The sequence below is a fragment of the Pteronotus mesoamericanus genome, unplaced genomic scaffold (assembly GCF_021234165.1).
Source record: "Pteronotus mesoamericanus isolate MK-2021 breed Mesoamerican mustached bat unplaced genomic scaffold, CSHL_Meso_final contig_82, whole genome shotgun sequence".
Lineage (NCBI taxonomy): Eukaryota > Metazoa > Chordata > Mammalia > Chiroptera > Mormoopidae > Pteronotus > Pteronotus mesoamericanus.
The window spans coordinates 29,327,591-29,353,229 of NW_026555265.1; the positions used below are offsets into that span (position 1 = coordinate 29,327,591).

The following is a 25,639-nucleotide window of genomic DNA, read 5'->3' on the forward strand; positions in this document are numbered from 1 at the left end:
ACTCATGAATATTTAGAACTTGAGCTAACTCAAGAGTTCTTTTAGAGTTTACTTCGTGGATTCCACACTTTTCTAGTTTCAGCTGCTATCAACCCAGGTCTGTCTTCTCCCTGTTAAATTCTGGAGCAACAGTTTACTCTTATTGTAATTACTATGCTTGGCAGAATTATGGCTTTTCAAGGCTCATTCATTAATGTGGATTTGGCTGGGGCAAGTACCATGATGACTTACACAGTACGGAGATATTACTTAGGGTAGAAAGTTGAAGCGAGTCTTCAGATGATATATAGTGGTTAAGTTCAAGTGAAAATAGAGTAAGAGAATTGTAAACAGCTTTAAAAAGAACAACAAATACTTATTATGAAATCAAAATTATGCAATAGTTTAAACTATGTGAAAATAATTTAATACAAACAGTAGGCATACATTTAAGGATATATTCATCAATTTCTCCTGTCTTCTTTGTGCTTTTATTTTACCTATCTTTATCTTCCTACCCTCCCTTGATTAATGTCTTCTAAAATTCTTTGTATTCTGCCCAACATTAAAATATAGATTATAAAATACTCAATTTTACTCACACTTTTAAAAGAATTTTTACTTTCTTAAGAGCACTAAACTGTTTTATTTTTCAGTTTCTGGGTTGGTAGAAACCATTCTACAATATTATATTAAGAAAACATTTGGTATAATTAGAATTAATGTTGAATTTTTTGTATAATCAAACACTATAAATTATTGTGATCCCTGATGAATTACTTTGGTATGTGATAGGAAATTTGGGTGGCAGAATGAAATTGCTCAGCCAAACCAATAATATAGTCATATCTATGCTTTACTAACCTTTGAGTATTTTACTTTTAGAAATATTATGCAGAAAGAAAATACACAACCATTTTGACTTATTTTCTTAAGAATAACATGTACAATATTATGAATATATACAGATTTGGGGCTAAGATACGTGGGCTAAGCTGCCAGCTTTCCTCGGGGGCATCCAGGCATCCCATCAGAACTGAGATGTTGAGAGACCGGACCAGAGTGATGATGTTCGTTCAGGTTCTCCTTGGACATAGCTTCCACATCTTAATGCTGGAGATCCTCAATGGACCACTCTTTTTCACAGCCATTTTTGTACACCTTCAAATACTTTCCTGAAGAACTTTTTTTATATTATAGTTGCTTTATGCTGTGCTACCATATGTTGAGGATGTTCTGTCATTAAAAGAAAGCATGTATTCAGATGGTACGGTATTTATTCAGTTCTATGAGGATTTTGGTGGCTCTTTAATTGTGAACTTGATAAAGACTTGAAACCAAATGCTCTTTGTTCTTAACAGCAATGCCCTTAAAATACAGCCTCTATTTGTCATCTATCAAATCTTCTAATTTTATGATCCTAAATGTTCACAAGGCATTTCTAACAAAATGTCTTTTAAAACCTAAAATTTTTGTTTCATTTAAAGAGAATGGGAAGACTTATCTTCTATCACATTACCAAATAATAAATGTATTGTAAAATCATAATAATTAAAACAGTGTGATGCTGATCTCTGATCACTAGAAACAATAGAAAACCCTGAAATAAACCGAAGTATATTTATATAGAGAGTGGGGTAAAAGAAGGTTTACAATTGTGAGTACAAAAGTCACAAAGGCTATTCTTACATTATTATTAATTATCATATTATTTTCCATACTTACAACAGTATACCTATTTTTCTCCCACCCTGTATTAATCAATAATGTGATGAGGCAAATTACATTACAGAAACTTATTTAACTAATTGGTAGAAAATATTATATTCTTACCTCATTAATATAAATTATATTTCTAATGGATTTAAGATTTAAAGGTAAAAATACACAATAATAATACTAAAGAATATATAGATGATATATTTTGGTGAAAAGTTTCTTCTAAAACATATATAAAACCATTAAAAATTGAATAGTTTATTAATGTTGAAAATATTTTGCTTTAAAACAACATATGTAAAATAAGAAATAGAGCAAATGTTAATAGTTGTTCTCTTTAAATAATGGGATTTTTTTCTTCTGGCTATTACTATTATATATTTTTCTATGATTAATGCATTTTATTTGTTAAGTAAAACTAATGCTAGAGAAAAAAGGCTAATAGTATTTATTACTGATTGAGCATGTAAAAGAATTGAAAAATTATTCCACAAAAAGGAATTATTTATTGCTTTATATTTAAATTTACAACTGTCATTCATCATTTCAGTTTGTTATAGATTTCAGTTTAATCCATGGGAATTTTTCACTGCTGCCACTTCTTATTGATGATATTTTACTATAGAGTCTATGATTAAAATAATATCAGAAAAGTCCAATAATGTCTAGAATATTTCATTTGTCAATTTCAGTGCCTACAGAGTAATTTTAAATAATCTTAAGAGAAGCCTAGTATCCACCACTCAACTTACAATTATATAGAGGTAAATGTCTTTTAAAGGGTATGATAAATTGTGATATTGTTTTAATATTGGCCAGTTTCATTATAGTCATCATAAGGTGTCCCATGCCTTGTGCCTGTACAATGACCCAGGAGGTACTAATTGGATAGATTCTTCATTATATCATGCACATGTCCTGTCTAAACCTCAGGACTGCTGTACTATTACTAAACTGATACTTTTGATTTTTTTTGCAATAATTTTAAAAGACTTTTTAAAAAAAGATTTTTAATACCACAACAATTAGGACATCAGGGAACATTATGACCCAGTGCATTTAAAAGGATAGTAAGTTAATCACTAATAGGACAGGAGAAACTTTAAGATGTGACTATTTCCGCTATTCCACTAATTCCAGAAAGGATTTCATCTTGCTGAGATGAACATACAGATATTGTTAGCATCTTTATATATAAGACAATTTTCCTGTTGGTCAAAAAATTTGCTATTTCAGCTCTATTTTTCTCATCTTTTGGAGCAAAAAATCAAGATTTTTAATAAAATATGATTTAGTACGTTAAGAGATGATGGTTTAAACATGATGCTGTTGCTACTATGCCTACGTATTCTAGTAGAGTTTATACTACTTTTGTTTTTGAAAAAATAAAAAGTAAATTATTTCAAAGACACTTATAATAGTCTCAGGAGTTCAGAATATGGCATGAATGAATATATAAAGAATATAAACTACATCACTGTTTTTATATGTGATTATTTTTATTTATTGTGTTTTTTCTATTACTATTTATCCCACTTAAGCTCCTATTTCTCCACAATCGCCACACTGTTGTCCATGCCCATGAGTCTTTTTTCCTTTTTCCTTGATTCTTAACCCCTGCCCTCCAGACCTATCAGCCTGCTCTCTGTCTGAGAGTCTGTCTCTATTTTGCTTGTTAGTTCAGTTTGCTCATTTGATTTCACATATGAGTAAAATCATACAGTATTTGTCTTTCTCTACTGGCTTAATTCATTGAGCATAATGTTCTCCAGGTCCATCTATGTTGTTGCGAAGGTAAATCAACCCTCTTTTCTTTCTTTCTCTCTCTCTCTCCTCCCTCTTCCTTCCTTCCTTCCTTCCCTTCTTTCCTCCTTCCTTCCTTCCTTCCTTCCTTCCTTCCTTCCTTCCTTCCTTCCTTTCTATTTTTTTATAGCATAGTAGTATTCCATTGTGTAAATGTCCCATAGCAGCTTTATCCATTCAGCTACTGATGGACACTTGGGCTGCTTTTATACCTTGGTTGTAAATAATGCTGCAATAAACAAAAGGTGCTTATGTTCTTTCTCATTAATGTTTTGGGTTTCTTTGGGTAAATTCCCAGTAGTGGAATTGCTGGGTCATAAGACAGTTGCATTTGTAATTTTTTGAGGTATCTAATTGCTGCTTTCCACAGTGGCTGTACCAATCTGCATTCCCATCAACAGTGCAAAATGGTTTGCTTTTCTGCACATCCTCACCAGCACTTGTTTGTTGATTTATTGATGATAGCTATACTGACCCATATGAGGTAATATTTCATTGTGGTTTTAATTTCTATTTCTCTGATGATTAGTGACATTGAGCATCTTTTCATATGTCTATCAGCCACCTATATGTCCTCTTTGGAGAGGTGTCTATTCAGGTCCTTTTCTCATTTTTTATTTGATGTTGAGTTTTATAAGTTCTTTATAAACTTTGGGTTTTAATACTTTTCAGATATATAGGAGAACATGTTCTTCCATTAAGTGAGCTGTCTTTTCATTTTGTTGATGTTTTCCTTTGCTGTGTACAAACTTTTCAGTTTGATGTAGTCCCTTTTTTTTTTAGTTCCCTTTGCCCAAAGAGATATATCAGAAAAAATATTACTATAAGCAATGTCTGAGATTTAACTGCTTCTGTTTTGTTCTAGGAATTTTATGGTTTTGGATCTAACAATTAAGTCTTTAACCCATTTTGAAATTATTCCGTGTCTAGTAACGCCAAAATCAGATAAAGATACTACAAAAAATGAAAGCTATCGGCCAATATCCCTAATAAACATAGATGCTAAAATCCTCAACAAAATAAAAACAAACTAAATACAACACATCAAAAAGATTATACACCATGATCAAGTGGCATTTATTACAGGAATTCAAGTTTGGTATAACATTCACAAATCAATAAATGTGCTATATCACATATACGAAACGGAGGATAAAAAAACATGTGATCATACCAATAGATACAGAAAAGCATTTGATAAAATTCATGCATTTATGATAAAAATCACTGAGCAAAATGAGAATAGAGGGAACGTACCTAAATAAAATAAAGGCTCTATATGACAAACCCACTGCCAGCATCACACTCAATGGGCAAAAACTACAAGTGTTCCCCTTAAGATCAGGAACAAGACAGGACTTTACCCTCTCACCTCTCTTATTCAGCATAGTACTGGAAGTCTTAGCCATAGCAATCAGACAAGAAGAAATAAAAGGCATACAAATTGGAAAGGAAGAAATAAAACTGTCTTTATTTGCAGATGACCTGATACTATACCTAGAGAACCCCAAAGATTTTATCAAGAAAATACTAGAATTGATAAATGAATTTGGCAAAGTAGCAGGATACAAAATTAATATCCAGAAATCAGTTGCATTTTGTATATGCCAATAACAAACTAACAGAAAGGGAAATTAAGAAAACAATCCCATAGAGGACTCATGGGCATGGACAATGGGAGGCACTTCACTGTGGGAGTGGGGGAATAGGGTTGGGGTGAACAGTGGGGGAATTGTAACTGAACAACAATAAATAATAAAAGAGAAAACAATCTTATTCACAATTGCTTCAAAAAGAATAAAATATCTAGGTATAAATTTAATCAAGGATATAGAAGACTTGTACTCAGAAAATTATGACGCTGAATAAAGAAATTTAAGATACAAATAAGGAGAAGCATATACCATGTTCACAATAGAAATAATTAACAGCATTAAAATGTCCTTAATATCCAAAACAATCTATAGATTCAATGCAATTACTAGCAAGAAACAAATGACATATTTCACAGAACTAGACCAAATATTTATTTCAAAAATGTGTATGGAATCACAAAAGGCCTTGAAAAACAACAGAGACCTTGAGAAAGAAGAACAAAGTTGGAGAAGTCACACTACCTAAAAAAAAATCAAATTATATTATAAGGCCATAGTAATCAAAACAGCATGGCACTGGCATAAAAACAGACACATAGATTAATGAAACTATATTACTTTTCTTTTTTAAAAAAAAGGTAATTCGAAGCATTATCGTTTTAAACCTCTGATGGAATTAGCATTTCACCTCCTCCAAGAAAATACTTTTCTCTTATCAACATACTTTTCTTTCCCCAAGGAAAATTCTAAGAAGCAACTTCTATGCTAACTTGATTGCATTCAGATTTTCCCTGCTTCCATCCATGATTACAGGCTCTCTGATTGTGCTCTTGAGTATAAAACACCAATTTGCTTTGGGCTCCTTCAGGCTTTCATTTAGTTTTAAATTCGGGGGGTGATGACTTTGTATCTTGTTATGACAAGTATTGCCACAGTTTCAATGCTTTCTCCATACAAAGTTACTGGTGATATCCAAAATATTTGGCTTCAGAAAATACAATTGCTTTCTTGATAGTTCTCCTCCAGTGGGGATCATGGCAGGCTTAGAGGTCTTTGAATAGCAAAGTCTTTCCAATGTAAGACGTGAAAATAATGGAAAAGCTTCTCTTTTAAAACATTTTTTCGAATAAAGCTCATTAATCTGATGGTACTTATTTGAACATAAAGTATGAAGATAACAGAAGGTTATTTTTCACATTTAATACAATGTCTAGAGGCAGGGTGTCCAGCAGCTCAACAAAGCCACACACCCACACAAGAAAACCTTGAATAGTGCTGAACTGTTCACCGCAGCCCAGATGGGGAGGTTTGCCTCCTGAGGAACAACTGTTCTTGTGTTTATCTAACTTGGCCTTATAGGAAAAGAAACCATAGTTTAATTGGGAGTATGAAAGAAAAGAAGAAAATTATTTTAGACATAAAGCTCACGTCTTTAAAGAGCTACAAGAATTAGGGACAGGAAAAAACATAACTCATTTCCTTTTAGCATTCCTGCTTGTTTGAACTCGCTTAAAATGTCATTCCCCCAAAAGTAAAGAAGCACACCTATTAGTTAGAGTGGGCAGAAGAGGTGGAAGTGGCATCAGGAGTCTACCTCGAGACACAGTTCTCTGCATCAGGTATTCTCTGTGGAGAAGAAGTGGCTGGGGACTGATGCATTTATGCTTTGCCTGTACTATGAATTGTTTATTACTGTGTACCTGGGCTATTCAATAGAAAGCCAAAGGATTATGTGAGCTCTCAGTGTGACATCTAATTTAGCAGAAACTTCCTGCTTATCAGTTTCCCATATTACCTTTTGGCTTACCCCAGTTTCTGCATTAGGTCTGTACCGCCTTGATCCATCTCCCTAAGGATATTAGAACAAACACTATTAGAGGTATGTTTAATGTATTTTTATGCTTTATTTTTGCAAGACACTTTAATTAGAAGCAGGATTCTAATTATCTTTTGCTCACCTAATTTATCTTGCTTGTGAGACAATGTTTAATAACTAAGCTAAATCATTCCAGTTGTCGGTTGAACACACTTTCTCATCATGGTAACTGTAGTTCATGAACAAACAACCTTGCTTGTCTTTCCTTATATCTCAGGAAGCAAAAAGCACAAAGACAACTTTAAGAAATTTGCCATGTATCCTTAAGTAATGATGATTTCCCTTTTTTTTAGCTTTTTGGTATTAATGCTATTGGTAAAATTATATTTTGCATCATGTTTAACATTCTTATGCATGGATATAAGCAAATTAAAATTATGTTTGTGAGGCTCTATAGGTAAGGATTTTACTCCTATTTGTGTTTCAAATGTGAAAGATAACTGTCTGATTTTTACAATTGCCTTTTATTTTAAAAAATTACAGGGAATAATTTCCAGCATATCTTATTTTATATAAGTACTGCTTATATCAAATATTTGATATCACTATTAATTCCATTGAAAAGCTGCCTTTTTCTTAAAGTATCAATTCCAAATGATGGGACATTTGCCCTTAAAATAGAAAGTTCCCATTATTTAGTAAAATGTCAAAATTAAGATTATTGAGATTATTGCTTTATGGTTAGGCAAGATGCTACTAGTACATGTTAGGTAAATAATAATCTTTTTAAAAACTATGAGGTCATTCTGGATAAGAAAACATGAACCAGTATATATGCTGTCTCTAAGAGACCTACCTCAGAACAAAAGATATACACAAGCTAAAAGTGAAGAAATTGAAAAGAATATTCCATGCAAATGCACATGGAAAAAAAAGAGCTGGGGTAGCAATACCTACATCAGACAATATAGACTTCAAAATAAAGGACATAACAAGAGGCAAAGGTCACTACATAATACTTAAGGAAGTAGTCCACAAGAGGATAAAACTCTTGTAAGCATGCATGCACCCAATATAGGTGCACCTGAATATATAAAGAAAATATTGGAGGACTTTATGAAAGAGATAGACAGCAATACATTATTGTAAGGGATTTTAACTCCTCCCATCAACAAAGAATAGATCTTGCAAACAAAAAAAAAAAACCCAAAAAATAGCATAGTATTGAACAACACTCTAGAGTAAGTGCATTACTTGATATTTATAGAACATTCACTGCAAATAAGCAAAATATACATTCTTCTCAAATGCACATGGATCATTCTTAAAGGTAGAGCACAAAACAAACCTTAAAAAATTCAAGAAAATGGAACTCGCAAGCATCTTCTCAGATCACAGTGACTTGAAACTAGAAAAAAACCTCAAGGAAAAAAACTCAAAAACATTCGAATACATGGAGGCTGAATAACATGTTAATCACGAATGGGTTAACAATGAGATCAAGAAAGAAATCTAAGAGTACCTGGAATGTTGAGGACTGACCTGTCTGGTTTCAGGAACTGTATCCTCGCCGACAGGTGAGAGGGCTCCAAGGCTGGAGATGAGCAAGGAGGCCTTGGGAAAAGAGGCCACTGAGGAGACAAAACCTGTCCCCCTGTCTCCCTCACATCACCCTGCGTGGCCCCGGAGGATGGCTAGTTAGTCAACGACGGGTAAGACCCCTCGATGGAAGGAGCAACCTAAGAAAGGCACAGTCGCATGGAGGTCATCAGGGAAGGACTTGGGGGACATGGAAAAAGGGGCCCCTCCCCTGTCCGCTTTGATATGGCCTGCATCCTCATTCTATGGGAAAGAAGTCTCCTTATCTCTTGGCTGCTCTGCCCAGCTGCCTGGTCTGTCAGTGAAATGATCTAAAGGCAGGTACAGTGCTAAACTGGATTGGGCAGTTCCCAGGGACAGTAAGGCCTGGAAGAGGAATGCATTAAATATTTGTCAAGAATGCCCTCTAATTAATGAGTACTGATGCTGGGGACCACTTTGTGAGGCATTCAGAAGTGTAGCTCAGCAAAGGAATACATTGTATCCACTGAAGCTTGCTTTCCACTGCCCTGAAAAGGAAAAAGACAGGTGTTTTACTTCACAGCAAGGAGATAATTTCTGAGCCCCCAAAACTGTGCCTTAATGAGCATCTGGCGCCAACTTGTCTGATGGACCTTGATTTAAGACAAACCTCTATTTCTTCAATTTATTATCTATAGTCTTTTGATGTATATCGATAGGCTTTGTATGCATGCTGTATACCCCTGCACATATCGTTCTCAATGAAAAACACTTCTTAGGGAAGGGTTCAGGGCATTCTCCACTAGAGGGAATTATCAGCCCTTTCTCCTGACAGATACATCGTGCCTGGTACAGTTTATTTCCTCATCTGTGGTGACATGGAGTGGCTCTGCAGGACCAGCGTCCCTTCCCCAACACTGGAAACAAATGAAAATTAACATACAACAACCTAAAACCTGTGGGACACAGCAAGGGCAGTCCTCAGAAGGAAGTTCATAGCAACACAGGGCTATTTAGAGAAGACAGAAAAATCTCAAACACAACCTAACTCTACATCTAAAAGAACTAGTGGAAAAACAACACATAAAACCTAGAGCAGGCAGAAGGGGAAAAAAAGTAATCAAGAGCAGAGCAGAATTAAATGACATAGAGACTAAAAAAACAGTTTAAAGGATCAATGAATCCAGGAGCTGGTTCTTTGAAAAGATAAACAAAATTGACAAACCATTAATCAGTCTCATCAAGAAAAAAAAGAGAGATGACCCAAATAAATAAAATCAGAAATGAAAGAGGAGAAGTAACAACTGTACCCTCAGAAATGCAAAGGATTTTAAGAAATTACTACAAGCAAGTATATGCCAAGAAATTGGATAATCTGGGTGAAATAGATGTATTTCTAGAAATATACAATCTTCCAAAATTGAATCAGAAAGACAGAAGTAGAAAACCTGAGTAGATTGATAACAGCTAGCAAAATTGGAACAGTATTGAACAAAATTATTGACACACAAAAGCTCTGAACCAAATGGCTTCAGAGGCAAATTTTATCAAACATTCAAAGAACTAACACCAATCTTTCCCAAAGTATTCCAAAAAAAACTCAAGAAGAGGAAAGACCCCCAAACTCATTTTATGAGGCCAGTATAATCCTAATCCCCAAACCAGAAGACACAACAAAGAAAGAAAATTACAGTCCAATATCTCTGAGGAACATGGATGCTAAAATCCTCAACAAAATATTAGCAAACTGGATCCAGCAATACATTAAAAATATCATTAACCATGATCAAGTGGGATTTATTCCAGGTATGCAAGGATGGTGAAATAGTCACAAATCAATTAATGTAATACATCACATAAACAAAATGAAAGACAAAAATCACATGATCATATCAATAGTTGCAGAAAAAGCACTTGATAAAATCCAGCATCCATTTATGATAAAAACACTCAGCAAAGTGGGAATAGAAGAAGGATACCTCAACATGATAAATGCCATATATGAAAAACCTACTGTCAATATCATATTCAATGGGCAAACATTAAAGTGTTTCCTTTAAGATCAGGAGCAAAAGTGTCTACTTTCAAAACTCTTAACATAGTGCTAGACGTCTTAGCCACAGTGATTGGACAAGAAGAAATATAATGCATCCCAGTTGGAAAGGAGAAAGTAAAACTGTTGTTATTTGCAGATGGCCTGATAGCATATATAGAAAACTCTATAGGCTCCAATAAAAAACTACTAGACCTAATAAGTGATTTTGATAAAGTAGAGGGATACAAAGTCAGTATTCACAAATGGATGGCACTTTTGTTCACCAACAATGAACTATCAGAAAGAAAAACTAAGGGGAAAACCCCATTTATTATAGCAACTACAATAAATATAAATAAATAAATAAATTACTTAGGAATAAATTTAACCACAGAGATAAAAGACCAGTACTTGGAAAACTACAGAACACTGAAGAAGAAAATTATGTAAAATACAAAAAAAAAATGGAAGTATACACCATGTTCATGGATTGGAGGAACTAGCATCATTAAAATGTCCATACTATCTAAAGCAATCTATAGATTTAATACAATTCCTATTAAAATACCAAAGTGTATTTCACAGATATAGAATAAATAATTCAAAAATTTAAATGGAACCAAAAAAAGACCCAGGATAGCCACAGTAATCTTGAGAAATAATAACAAAGTTGGAAAGATAACAACACCTGATATCAAACTATACTACAAGGCCACTGTAATTAAAACAATCTGGTACTGGCACAAGAACAGACACATAGATCATTGGAACAGAATAGAGAGCCCAGAAATAAACCCATGCCTCTATGGTCAATTAACATTTGACAAAGGGGCTAGGAGCATATGATGGAGTAAAATAGTCTCTTCAATAAACAGTGTTGGGAGAACTGGACTCGTACATGCAAAAAAATGAAACTAGACCACTAACTTATACCGTATACCAGAATGATCTCAAAATTGAAAAAAGACTTAAATATCAGTCATGATACCATAAAAGTCCTAGTGGAAAACATAGGCAATAAAATTTCAGATACCCCATGTAACAATATTTTTGCCAGTATATCTCCTAAGGGAAGAGAAATACAGGAAAAAATAAACAAATGGGACAGCATCAAATTAAAATGCTGCTGCATGCCTAAAGAAAACATTGGCTAAATGAAAATGGAACTGACTGTGTGGGAGTACATATTTGCCAGTGATACATCAGACAGGGGTTTAACTCTAAAATATATAACGAACTTATATGTCTCAAAACTAGGAAGACAAACAATCCAATTAAAAAGTGGGCAAAGGATCTGAATAGACACTTCTCCAAGGACGACATTATACATGGCCCGTAGACATATGAAAAAATGCTCAACATCACTAGCCATCAGAGAGATGCAAATTAAAACCACAATGAGATACCACCTCACTTGTCAGAATGACCATCATTAATAAGTCAATAAACAACAAGTGCTGGCAAGAATATGTAGAAAAGGGAACGCTCATGCACTGTTGGTAGAAATACAGACTGGTACAACCACTGTGGAAAACAGTATGGAATTTCCTCCAAAAATTTAAAATGGAACTGCCTGTTGACCCAGCGATTCCTTTGCTGGGAATATACCCTAAGAAACACCGATTCAAAAGAACTTATGCACCCCTATGTTCATAGCAGTGCTATATACAATAGCCAGGTGTCAGAAACAACCTAAGTGCCCATAAGTAGATAAATAGATTCAAAAACCCTGGTACATTTACACAGTGAAATACTATACAGCAGAAAGAAAAAAAGAAGGAATTCCTACCCTTTTCAACAGCTGTGAAAGACAAATACCATATCATCTCATTTATAAGAGTGATTTAATGAACAAATAAACTAACAAGCACAACAGAACCAGAGACATAGAAACAGGGAACAGACTGACAGCTGCCAGAGGAAAGGGGGTTGCAGAGAATGGTGGAAAGAAGGGGAAGGGACTAGTCAAAGAACATGTATAAAATATCCATGGAAACAGACGAAGGGGTGGGGATTGACTGTGGGAGCAGGGTGTGAGCTGGGCGGAAGAGGGGCGAAGGGGAAAAATCAGGGCCATTGTAATAGAATAAAAAAAATACATATATATATATATAAAAATGTAAAAAATCCTATAAGTTCATTCTGTTTAAAACTTTTAAGATAATGCACAGAAAATAGATAATATTTATTCAAATTACACATTGAAAGTCTGAGTTATTATAAACACATGTGAGGCAGCTCTTTAAATAAGATGCACATATATGTCTTCCTGGTATAATACACATAATTAAAATCAAGAAAACCTGGAAGACCAATATTGCTATGTTCTGTTAGAATCTCTTTCTTTTTAAAGTCACATATTTAGTAGTCCATTTGTACTTAAACTGTTCATGTACCCGAGAAGCTTAAAGAAACAAACAAACCCTGTGCATATGGTGTTGAAAAGGAAATAAGTTGTTTCAAAATTGCACTGTTATTTAAAACATGTTCCTAAAGCCAGACCCTCCTTTGCGGCTGGCAGAGTCTTTCAAGTCTAATTGTCAGCCTGGAGAGGCTCCTCTGATATCAGTGAATTAAAGAACGTGGTGATGAAAGACTAGGCAGATGCCGTTAACGAGGCCTGTGGAGTGCACCGGGATCTTCACGTGCATCTTCTCCACTCTTGTCTTCAAGCCCATCATCCATAACATGCTCCATTTCTTCAAGTTCCATGTTTGCATCTTGCCCATCGTTAACTTCAGAATTATTGTGGGGAGGCTGCTGCTGGCCTTCTTGCCTGAAAGAAACCTATCCATCTTGGTGCAGATAAGCCAGTAGCATGGCTCCCGTCACCATGTTAAAGCGAGTGAGAAAGGAACAGAAGTATACAATGCTAAGGAGGACTGCAACTCGTGAGAACGTACACATTCAGTCTAACCAGTCTCTACTGAAGTCTTCTTCGTTTAGTACTGGACCTCTATGTTCATTCATCTAAACCTTCTCACATATGGGTTTATTTTCTTGAGCCATTAGGTTTGGAGCTGGGGAGGGTTCTTCTCCAAGAACATGTGTCAAATTCAGAACCTGTGAAGGCAAGGGCTGGGCTGGGGTGGTGTCTGATGTGGCCTGAGCTGAAACTGCCCTTGATATTGCGTAAAATACTGATGCGCATATATCCGGTGCCATCGAAGCACCTGCCCGGAGCTGAACGCAGGGTACTCTGGGAATCGGGCTTTACCCGCAAGATCCGGGCTCCGCTAGGCTCCACCCCACTGAGGGAAGGGCTCAGCGCGCCACCACCGCCCTGCGCGCTGCGTAGGCCTGCATGCTGCAGAGTGGGGTCGCGCGTTCTCCGCGGGGGCCGCTCGCTTCCTGCGGCTCAGCATCGGCCCCACCAGCTCGGGTTTCCCGAGGTGGTGCGTTGGCAGCGGGAAAGTTGCCCAAACAGCACAGCCCTGTGACAGCCCAATCCCTCGGGTGAGGCAGGAGCAGGGCAGGATGGGGCTGGCATGGCGAGGACGACGGCCTGGTCTGATCTTTTTTAAAAAATAAAGTAATATTAAGAAAATGAAAAAAACAACGAATTCGTCACTTAGGGTTAGCTGACCTAAGTGCTTTTAGAAGTCTTGATTTCGGGAGTCCCATTGGCTGTCACCATGGCACAGTAAGAAATGCATGGAGAATTCCAACAGCTCTGTAGGCTGTGACCAGTTAATTCTAAAAATAATGGACAGCTTAACAGAATGATAAGCTTAACTTAAAAAATTCTCAGGTTTTACTTATCTTCATATTATTGTGAAGCTTTCATTTATTTTATTTTAATATTTCATACTTTAGAGACCTTAGTATAATTACATATTCCCTTCTTATTGTATATTTAAATTACTTCTATTTTTCTATAATAAATAACACCTAAATGAACATGTTCTTGCAAATAGTTTTTTTTTTCTTTCTTTTATATTTTTTAGAGGGCATTTCTAGAAGTACATGGGTTCAAATGGTATAAACTTCTTTTCTTTAAATTTTTTATTATATTTTTTCCATTACCATTTACTCCTCTTGTACCCTCTTCTACCTGCACCCATCCACTTCCCCCACGGCTCCCAATCACCACACTATTGTTTTGACTCCCTAAGTGCATTGCCATTCAAAGGGAATTACCATTAGGCATAAACACTTTCATTGTAATTTCTTCAGCACTGTGTTCTACCAGTTTTTCTAGACTTTCTGTATTTTACATTAGTTGAATCAAAGAAAGGGATAAGTAGTAAATATCTTCCAGTTGGAAGAACATCTGCACATTTAAAACTTACTAGCTGTCTCACAATTAAGAGATTTCTTCTTCAAGGCTCTGGTTAAATGCCAGTTTTTTGATCCCTAGCATATTCATATGATAGCTGGCTGTCACCTAAGAGGGTATCTCTCAGTCATTTCATGGCTATGATTCTCTTTGAAAATCTGATGAACACTTTAGGTCAAGATGGCAGTGCAGGTAAGCATGGGCCCCTCAAACCAGACCCCTCAGCCCAGGGTTCTAGTGCCAGGAGGATAAATCCTCATAACTTCTGTATAAATTCTGCAATGGGAATTGCGGTTGGGGGAGACAGAAACTGATGGATTCCTAGGCAGTTTCTCTTTAAAGGGCTGGTGTACTGAGTTACTCAGGCTCACTCACTCAGAGCTCCAATGCCGGGGCAGCAGATTGAAAGGCAACAGAGATACAGGGGGAGGAAATGAATTGTTTGGCATTACGGAGAGAGCTGGAAGCAGCTTTCTCTCAGACAGAAGTGCTGGCAGAGGTCATTGTGCCTTTTCTGAGCCCTCCTACCACAGAGGCAGCAAGCAGATGCTCTATCAGAGACTCCATCAACTTGGATCACACTGTTTGCCCCACCCTGGTGATTCCCTGAGGCCCTTTCTCACCCTACTTTCAGGCCCACCCAAATTATTTCCAATGACTTTTCCATATGAGTTGCTTCTCTTGGCCTGTGCTTCAGATTTTCCCAAATTCTCTCAAACAAGCAGCATTTAGCTTCCCTGAGCCCTGTACCTCTTGCTAAGTTGCCCCAGGCCTGGCACTAGCAGCAGCTGGCCTTGGTTTATAGCTTGACCTTGACTGGGTGAGACACGTACCAGTAAGCCCAGGACAAGTAGCATCCATTTGAAGATTGCTTTGTAGCTTATGGTGAGTGACCCCAGACAAACATAGACAGTGACTGACCTTGGATGTGCCAACAGCAATCAAGGCTCAACTACAATAGGGTATACACATCTCACATAGTGGGCACACCTTGACACCTAGTCTGGGTAATAGGGTGGTTGTGCCACTGAACCCTACAGGAAAACTACTACATTAAGCCACTTTATAAGGCCTAAGAAACAAGAATGGCTCCATCCAATACATAAAAACAAACACAAAGAAGCTCTCAAAATGAGAAGACAAAAAAACATGGCCCAAATAAAAGAACAGTAAAAATTCCTGAAAAAGAACTAAACAAAATGGAAAAAAGCAATCTATCAGATGCAGAGTTCAAAACACTGTTTATAAGGATGCTCAAGGAAATTAGTGAGGACCTCAATGGTATAAAAAAGATCCAATCAGAAACAAAGAATACAGTAATTTAACTGAAGAACTTTATAGGAAATCAATAGTAGAGTGGATGAAGCCAAGGATCAAATCAGCAACTTGGAATATAAAGAAGCAAAAAACAACCAATCACAACAGCAAGAAGAAAAAAGAGTCCCCCCAGAAGAGGATAATGTAAGGAGTCTCTAGGACAACTTCAAGTTAACCAACATTTGCATCATAGAGGTGCCAGAAGAAGAAGAGGAAGAAATTGGAAATCTATTTGAAAAAACAATGAAAGAAAACTTCCTTAACTTGGTAAAGGAAATAAACATACATATCTAGGAAGCTCAGAGAATCTCCAGCAAGTTGGACCCAAAGAGGCCCACTCCAAGACACATCATAATTAAAATGCCAAAGGTTAAATACAAAGAGCAAATCTTAAAGGCAGCAAGAGAAGAGCAGTTAGTTACCTATAAATGAGCACCCATAACTGTTAGCTGATCTCTCAAACTTTGCAGGCTAGAATGGATTGGCAAGAGGTATTCAAAGTGGTGAAAAGCAAAAACCTACAACCAAGATTACTCTACCCAGCAAAGCTATCATTTAGAATCAAAGGACAGATAAAGAGATTCCCAGACAAGAAAAAGCTAAAGGGGTTCACCTTCACCAAACCAGTTTTATGTGAAATGTCAAAGGGCTTATTTAAGAAGAATAAGATGATAAAAAATATGAACAATAAAATGGTAATAAATACATATCTATAAAAAACTTAATCTAAAAAAATAAACAAACAAATAGAAACAGAATCATAGATACAGAGAATGTTTTGTTGGTTGCCAGGTGGAAGGTGGGTTGGGGGGATGGGTGAAAAAAGGTGAGAGGATTAAGAAGTACAAATTGGTAGTGAGAAAATAGCCATGGGGATGTAAAGTACAAAGAACATGTATGCAGGACCCATGGACACAGACAATAATATGTGGATTGCCTGATGGAATGAGGGGATGCTGAGTAGAGGGTAGCAAACGGGGAAAATATGGGACAACTGTAATAGTATAAACAATAAAATATATTTGAAAAATTAAAAAAAAAAAGATAGAGAAGACCTGGCGAAAAAAATCTGATGAATTATATGAATAGTTTTTTTAGAATAATAGACACATACACAGACTCACATACCTCTTTCTCTCTCTTCCTCATGCACACACATGCATAGACATACACAATTTAATACAGTTTCAGAAAATTCATGGATTATGTCATGTTTATTCACTTTAAAATCCTTGGCCAAAAATGATTGGCCATGAGTAAGTTAAAAATAAAAGAGAGGTTTGAAGGAAAAATCTGTAACATTCAGATACCTGGGGAGGGTAAGATAGGTGGGGCTCAGCACAGGTGATTTGAAGGCTAAGTTAGTCTGAGGATTTTCTTGGGCTTCCTGGTGGAGGCCAGGGAAAGGGTCACCAAAAGTAATCACAGTTTCTTAAATTTAGTGACAGACTAACTAAATGTGAGACTATTCTTTGCTCTATTTTTCTATCCAGTTTCCAGTCATAAGACAGGTCTTTAAATATAAAGAAACTAGATTTAAAATCTAGTGTTCCCTTTGGGTCATCTGGGAAGGCAAACTGACTTTCTTCTTCACGCCCCACCTTGAGCCCCAGTCCAAGCAAAGGCGTGTGTGTGTGTGTGTGTGAAAGATCTTACTAGTTTTATCCAGAACAAGAACTTCTTTATGCCAATGAGATGGTAATATATTCAGGGTTTCCTAATCACATATTTTTCCCACTTTTTTTTTTAATTTGCAAAGATTTTGGAAGATTCTCAAAAATATTTTCTCAAGTTCAGAGAAATGATATAAAGTGTTAAGTTTAGTAAGTGAATTAATCTGATTTTCTGAGAGAATCACAATCTACCTACTTTGCTTAATAGCAAATATGACTCTATGAAATAATTGACTGAATATAGAAAAAATAAGCCATACTTATGTTTCTTATGTCTTTTCCAGATAAAGTCTTATTTACATTCTTTGCAACCATGTTTAAAAATCCACGCTTTTATTATATTAAATGAATTTAAAGAATACCCTCTATTTTGTTAAAACAATGATATTATCAAGTTGGTAGCTTGATATGGTAGAAATATTTATGTTGGTGATATCTCACTTCTGAAATAGTCAGGGCAAAAACAGAAAATACATAAAACCAGGGCTGCAGTCAATTTGAAGAGTATTTTACAATCACAGTATACCATGGACTTCCTTGGAAATTGCATGATCCATGAGCATGTTAGAATGATAATTGAGTTTTTAATACCTACAGCACCAAAATTCTTCTCAAACAAACAGCATCTTGTTCATTTTCCTGTAAAGACATTGTATTAACAGTAAGAATGTTCCAGTTTAGCTGTACACACGGCAGGCAGACATAATAATTATTAAACGGCAACCCGAGTCAGAATCTATGAGAATTTTTTTAAAAGAAGCTGTTTCAAAAATTTCTATCGGTGAATAAAATTCACTTCTTCAGGGCTTTTTAGAGCAATCTTTGAACATGACAGTGAAAAAAAAAAGATTAAAAAGTATCTGGTGATAGTTTTCAACCTTTCCTCAAACAGTGCCATATGGACTTTAAAATCATATAGAAGGGAAACAGTGTTAGAAGGACTAGAAGAAAGACAAAATAAGAGTTCTCCATGGAGCAGCACCTTCTCACTACATATGATATTGAGTGATGCTTCCACCCACTTATAAAAGACTTGCCAACATTTACTAAAATTCAAGCCCCAAATCTGTTTGTGTGTGCATGGTATGATTAAATTACACTAGTAAATTATGAAAAAAAATGGTACTCTGCATCCAACCATAAGATATTCACTGACAAATCAAGTGTATGCCAATTGGAAAGTATATTTTATATCCCATTCAAAATAAGACTTCCAATGGCTGTAGTGTTCATAGATGTCCATCTGAGAGATGCACATTCACAGCATATTTGAAAGTTTCTGATGTCATAATGCTCAGCTCTCCATGAAGAAAATTCAGTGTACCACCATCTCCTAGTTATAAAAATAGCTCCAATTAAAAATATATAACCAAAGGACCAATGACCATTGAGGAATTTATATTAGATGGGTATTAATTATTTGAAGAAAGGAGGTGAAGTACAATTGTAAAATCATGACAAATATTTAGTTTTCAAAACTTTAATTATTTAGTTGAATATTCCAAACCTAGAGATAAATATGTAAATTTATGAAAAGTTTCAATGTCTCTACCAGCCCCCGTGATCTAAGAGATGTTAGCATTTTGTCTTGTTTGTTCCTTATTTATGTTGTTTAAAAAGTAAAACATTAAAGAAAGAGCCAATGTTCCATGCCTTCCTCCATCACTGTGACTGGGCCTCTGGAGGTGGTGGGTATTGTTTGCACATAAGTCTTTCTGTTTTAACATTCCTTCATAAGACAGACTATTGTTTTATGGGTTTTCTTTCAATCTAAATAAATTGCATCACACTGACTGTATCCTTTTGTTGCTTGTTTTTATTTTATTCAATATTATATTTTTGACATTTATACATGTTGATATAAATAATATTTACTGATTTCAATTACTGAATAGTATTTCATATATGAAAAATGAGTTTGCATCCATTCTGTGATTTCACTATTGCAAACAATAATGCAATTATGCCTTTAACATCTTTATTGAGTGACCTGGATAGGGATAAGAGTTGTCTTAAAGGAGAAGCTTTTGTGGATGAGCATTAAAATAAGAGGAGTAGACAGAAACTGCAGAAGGCCTGAGGTTGCAAGGTCATGATAACATTTTAACAACTTAAAAACTCTAGTTTGACTCTAGATAGGAAAAGAGCACCAGCAAGCAAAAGCTAAGTGGGTTAGAAAAGAAAAATTTGGTACATCGACTCTACCTTTTTTAGGATTTTTGTGATAAAGTGGAGCAGAGCTGAGAAACATGAAACCTTCCTATCTGTGAAACACAGACTTAGAGGTACAGTGAGGACTCAAACGAGACTGAAGCATATGGCATGCAAAGAAGCCTGCAGCTTTGACAACGCTAGATTCTATTTAGAGGAACAGGATTCTCAGCTTGCCTGAAGTGGTACGTTTCCTAGATTAGGCTCAATTACTCACCTGCCCTGATGGCAAAGCCCCTTGCTCTATACTTTGCAGAACCCTCACCAAAAGTGGAGCGCACTACCCTACCCTCGACTTTGGGCCCAGCCAAATGAATTTTTTGTGACAATATGATATTAACAGATGGATTTCAAACAGTAGCTAGAACTATACTCATGTAATTAACCTGGCACTCTTGCAGTTCTGCCCTCATCATGAGCAGGTCATGATGTGTTCTACCTCCTGGTCCCAGGAGAATGAGAAGCGTGTAGAGCAGTCTCAGGAAGAAGAGGAGACAGGTGAAGCAGAGTCGTGTGGTAATGAGCCACTCCAGCCACCATAGTTTCCCCAACAAACCAGAACATCTGTGAGAATAAATCATTGTTTTGTTTTTAACTCCTGAATTGTGGGGTTGTTGTAACATAGCGTTATTGTAGGTATTATTGTTACCTAATTCTATGCATGGATTGAAAGAGTCAACAATAGAAACATTTCAATTTCCTCCAAGTTAATCTCTAGATTTAATGCAATTCCAGTAAGGGCCCTAAAGGGTATCTTTTTTATTTGTGTAATTGAAAATGACAGGATGATTCTCAAAATTCATAGAGAAATATATGACATAAGGAAACTCAAGATAATTTAGAAAAAAACATAGTACAGGAAAGTTTTCTACCACCAGATAATAAGATTCATGAGAAAGATATAGTGATTTCAAGCAGTAAAAGAATAGACAAAATAACCAATGAGATGAAAAGTGAGCCCAGAAATAGATCCACATATGTACTGCCACCTAATTTATGACAAGGTGTCAGTGAAGTTTGGAGGAAAGATGACAAACCTTTATAGTGCAAGGACAATTTATATCTATATGAAAAAAAATTAATCTTGACTTCCATGTCACCCTTTACAAAACAAAAGTAATCAATTCCAGATGGATTGCAGATCTAGGTGAAGAACAAACATACAAAAAAATCTTTTAGTGTAAAATACAGGAGCTCTTCTTAACCATAAACAAAGATATCTTAAACAATAAATCATCAAAGAGTAAAATTATAAACTTAATTATGTTAAAATCAAGAAGTGATATTCATCAAAAGACACATTAACAGAATGAGAAAGCAACTCAATGCATGATAAAACATTGCAAAACATTTATCCAAGGAAAGTCTTGTCTTCAGGAAGTGCAAGCATCCGTACAAGTGAGTGAAGCAAAAAACTCAAACCAACAGAAAAATGGCAACAGACTTGAACACGCTTTATAAAAGAAGATATTTAAATTGTCATACACATATAAAATGGAAATGTGAAAATGGCCAGGAAGCATTTGCATGTATGTAGAGTTAGTCGCCAAGAAAAGGCAAATTCAAAACAGAGTGAGGTACTGGTACACAGTCACAAAAATGACTAAGTTCAAAAGACTAACAACACTGGGAGCAAGGATGCTGAACAACTGCAATCCCCAACATTGCCATAGCAGTGCAAAATGGTAACCATTTATAAGCTGTTTGGTGGGTTCTTAAAAAGTCAGACTTCTATCCATACTATTAGCCAGCAATTCCTCTGCAAGTATATCTAAGATATCTTAGATAAATAAAATCATAGTGACTCTTAGAAAAATGTCCATAATAGTCCCAATCTGGAAAACTCCAATGAACATCAATAAGAAAATTGATAAGGCAATTGTATATATTTATATGATGAAACATTTCCCATCAACAAAACAGAACAAATTATACAACAGCAGGGATAAATCAAAACACATTATGCTGAGCGAGAGAAGGCAGACACAAAACAGTACATATTGCATAATTCTGTGTGTAGTTTCAGAACTGTCAAAACTAATCTATGGTTACAAATGTAAGAATAGTAGTGGCTTCTGGAGGCAATACATAAGAGAATTAGCTGGAGCAATATAAATATACATACCTTTATGGCATTCAGGACATAGATTGTATGTATGAGCATATGTGTATATCAAACTCATCAAACTTAAGATCCATGCACTTTACTCTGTATAAATTATACCAAAAAACCATCAAGAAAATGCAAATTAAAACCACAATGAGATTCTGCCTTACATCTGTCAAAATGTCCATAGTCAAAAAGTCAACAAATAACGTGCTGGCGAGGATGTGGAGAAATGGGAACCCTCGCGCATTGTTGGTAGGGTGAAGTGCTGCAGCCACTGTGGAAAACAGCATAGAGATTTCTCAAAAAAGTGAAAACAGAAATTCTGCTGTTGAGCATTTATCCCCCCAAACAAAACCAAACCAGTAATTTGAAGAGATATATGTTACTTATGTTCATTGCAGCATTAGTTATAAAAGCCAAGATGTGGAATTAACCTAGGAATCCATCAATAAATGACTGGATATGCAATGTGTGTGTGTGTGTATAATTTAGCAATAAAAAATTAAATCTTGCCATTTCCAATCACATAGATGGACCTAGATGATATTATAATAAGTGAAACAAGTCAGACAGAAAAAGACATGTACTGTATGATTTCATTTCCATGTGGACTCTAAAAAACCAACCTGCTAACAAACCAACAAAAACAAAAAATAAAACACAGACTTATAGATACAGAGAAGAAACTGACGGTTGCCAGGGGTAGGAGGGTGGGTGAGAAAGGTAGAGAGAAATAAGTATACACTTCTAGTTATAAAATGAAAAGTCACAAGGATGTCATGTACAGTACAGGTAATATAGTTGATCATATTGTAATATCTTTGCAGGGTGACATATGTTACTAGACATATTGTGGTAGCCACATCATAGGGCATAGAAAAGTAGAATCACTATGTTGTATATCTGAAATTAATATAATATTGTGTCCCAACTCTACTTTAATAAAAAAAGAAAAAGATCTTCCCAAACTAAAATGCAGCATATAATCGTTCTTAGTATAGATTGGAGTTTTAGTTTTTAAATACTGGTGAAGTTGCAGCACACTATAATTAATATAGTCAATTAAATTTGTTTAAAAATTTACTGATTGCATATCACACCCTTGATTTTATTTTCAGATAGTTATAAAGAGGGATGGTACTTAATTTATTAAAATGGAAGCTATAGAATGTTAGATGAAGTTTAATACCTAGGAGAAAATTTAGAGAACAAAATCATATTAGTCCTATACTAAACATCTGGGGCATTGTGATTTATAGTGAATAGGGGATGCATTTACCAAAGAGGTGGTACTTTCTTAAGCTTTGGAGAGAGCTTTCTTGTAGATTGTAGATTGGTAGGGAAAGCAAATTATAGGACCTTCTAAGCTGACAGAAAAGCAGATGTGAAAAGATGGTATTGGAATTTTATCCTTCAGAATTTAACCCTTGGAAATAACCAAAGACAATGGAAATATTTTAAAGGAGACATATACAGTGATCTCTTCACAGTACACACATCGTTAATTGAGTAATACTAATGTTTTCCCAGGACTTGTTAAATACCAAATTTGGTGAAGTTACTGGGCTGATAGTTTACATTAAAATATAAACTAATTGGAATTACATGAACAAATTTGTGATTTTAGTTAAGCTCAAATTCTTCTAGATAAATAAATATATTATTGGTATGTTTGCATGATATCACATGTCCAAATGAGAAGTTAAAAATTAATTTGAACATACCCAGTGTCTGAACACTGAATTACAGATAAGCAGGCTTCAGAACAGAGAAACTATGGGGAAAGGTAGGCAGAGCTCTGAGAAATAATATTACCATAAGAAATAAATGCATACTTGTCTTTAAGAAAGAATGTTTCATATTCAATTGTAAGTTACTACCCATATTTTTCTGTGCTTTAATCCTTTTAACTAATTTTAATAAATTAGTAGTTTCAATAAAAATTTGGCATACTAAAAGAATTATGGATAGAGGAAAGCTGCTATACCAAATGAAGCAGAAAATTGGAGCAGGGGATGACCAGGAGAAAAATAGATTAGCTCCCCTCCACCAAGGTGCACTGCAAATACCAAGAAGGGTTAGGGAGCTCGCACAGTCTTGTTAGAGGCACTCAGGAATGCTTCATTGTACCAAAGAAACAGCACCACGTCTGAAAACTGGATAACGTGAATTTTCAGAAAGTAGAAACGGGTTAGATAGGTATAACAGCTAAAAAGTTACTTAACCTTTTTTACCCAAATGTTTTCACAAATAAGCTACACGCAGTGTAAGGGTTTTTAATAACCTCTTACTCCCCAAATGTTTTTGCTGTATCATAAATGAGTTAAAGAAGTTTTATATGACTTTAACATTTTTTCTGAGTGAATATTTTGAGTTTATGAGGGTAAAGCTCTAAGGTTTCATTGCAGGTCACAAATGCACTACTAAAATATGTAACTAGTTTATTATTGAAAAGCTGATTTCTAAGGAACGTAAAGTAGCAGCTTTATTCACACTAAGAGATACTAGTCTCTAATATTCACAGAGAATGGGGAGAATAAGCAATGCACTCTGTACTCCTAAAAGTCCCTTCAAAGTATGTATTTTCATTGCTGATCTTTTCATATATAGTATGTAGGGGTTGTCATTGCTGGAATTATTTTTCTATCCTTTCTTAAACTCAATACTGTTCTTCACAATAAGTAGGAATTTGGACTAAAATCCACAGCCAAAGGACAGTTTTACTCCAATATTATGTTATATTTAAATATGACTAAGCAAAGTTAAGAAATCTGGGAATAACATTAGAGGAATGCCAATGATCCCCTTGGTCTTTCTCCTTGAAGTTTCAACAATTTGAACAGCTATAATTCAACAAAGGGTTCCCTGCTCAATGCACAAACACAACTGAGGGATCCCAGCATTGAAATATCTAAAGGAGTGGGCAGTGTGAGCCGCAGCTGAGCCCAGTGCCCTGGGCAGAGACAAAGCACAGAGATGCTGTTACAGTTGTCTGGTAGTCAGCCTTCCAGACAGAGAAACAAACCCATGGAGCTTGGCTGCCTTCCCTGACACTCCAGAGCTCACTTCCCCTCACCCTTGTGTTGGTTTCTTACTTACAGTCATGTCATCAGAGGGAGATGTTTGTTCTTCAATCAGTGTCTTTTCTTGCTGGTATCTGAGAGATGTGCATTGCTTGACTGATTTTTGGTTCTCATCTCCTCTCCACCTGGTGTCTACTGAGGCATTTGGAATCTGGCCTGTTCTCCACCAGAATGTTCCATACTGTTTTTTAGCCACAGAATTGCCTTATATAACTATGAGACAGTTTTATGTCCACTTAACCATATCACCACAGAAAGAATCACCAGTATAATGCTCTCCTTCAGTGATCCAAGGACATAGGAAATTTGGGGATTTTCCCAGGTACTTTCTGCCTAGACTCACCATGTAGTTATTCCTGTGCTCATGGAGGCAACTAGAAGATACTGAAGGTCACCATATCCCAGGGCACCCAAAGGTCTGCTCTCAGACATCTGACTTGTTCTTTTTCCTTGGAGTTA

General features: G+C 35.6%; 1 pseudogene; it reads right to left on the minus strand.

Moving 5' to 3' along the window:
* Positions 1-13,040: 13,040 nt before the first annotated feature.
* The window catches only part of LOC129079961 (homocysteine-responsive endoplasmic reticulum-resident ubiquitin-like domain member 2 protein), a 167,645-nt pseudogene continuing 155,046 nt past the window's right edge, over positions 13,041-25,639 (minus strand).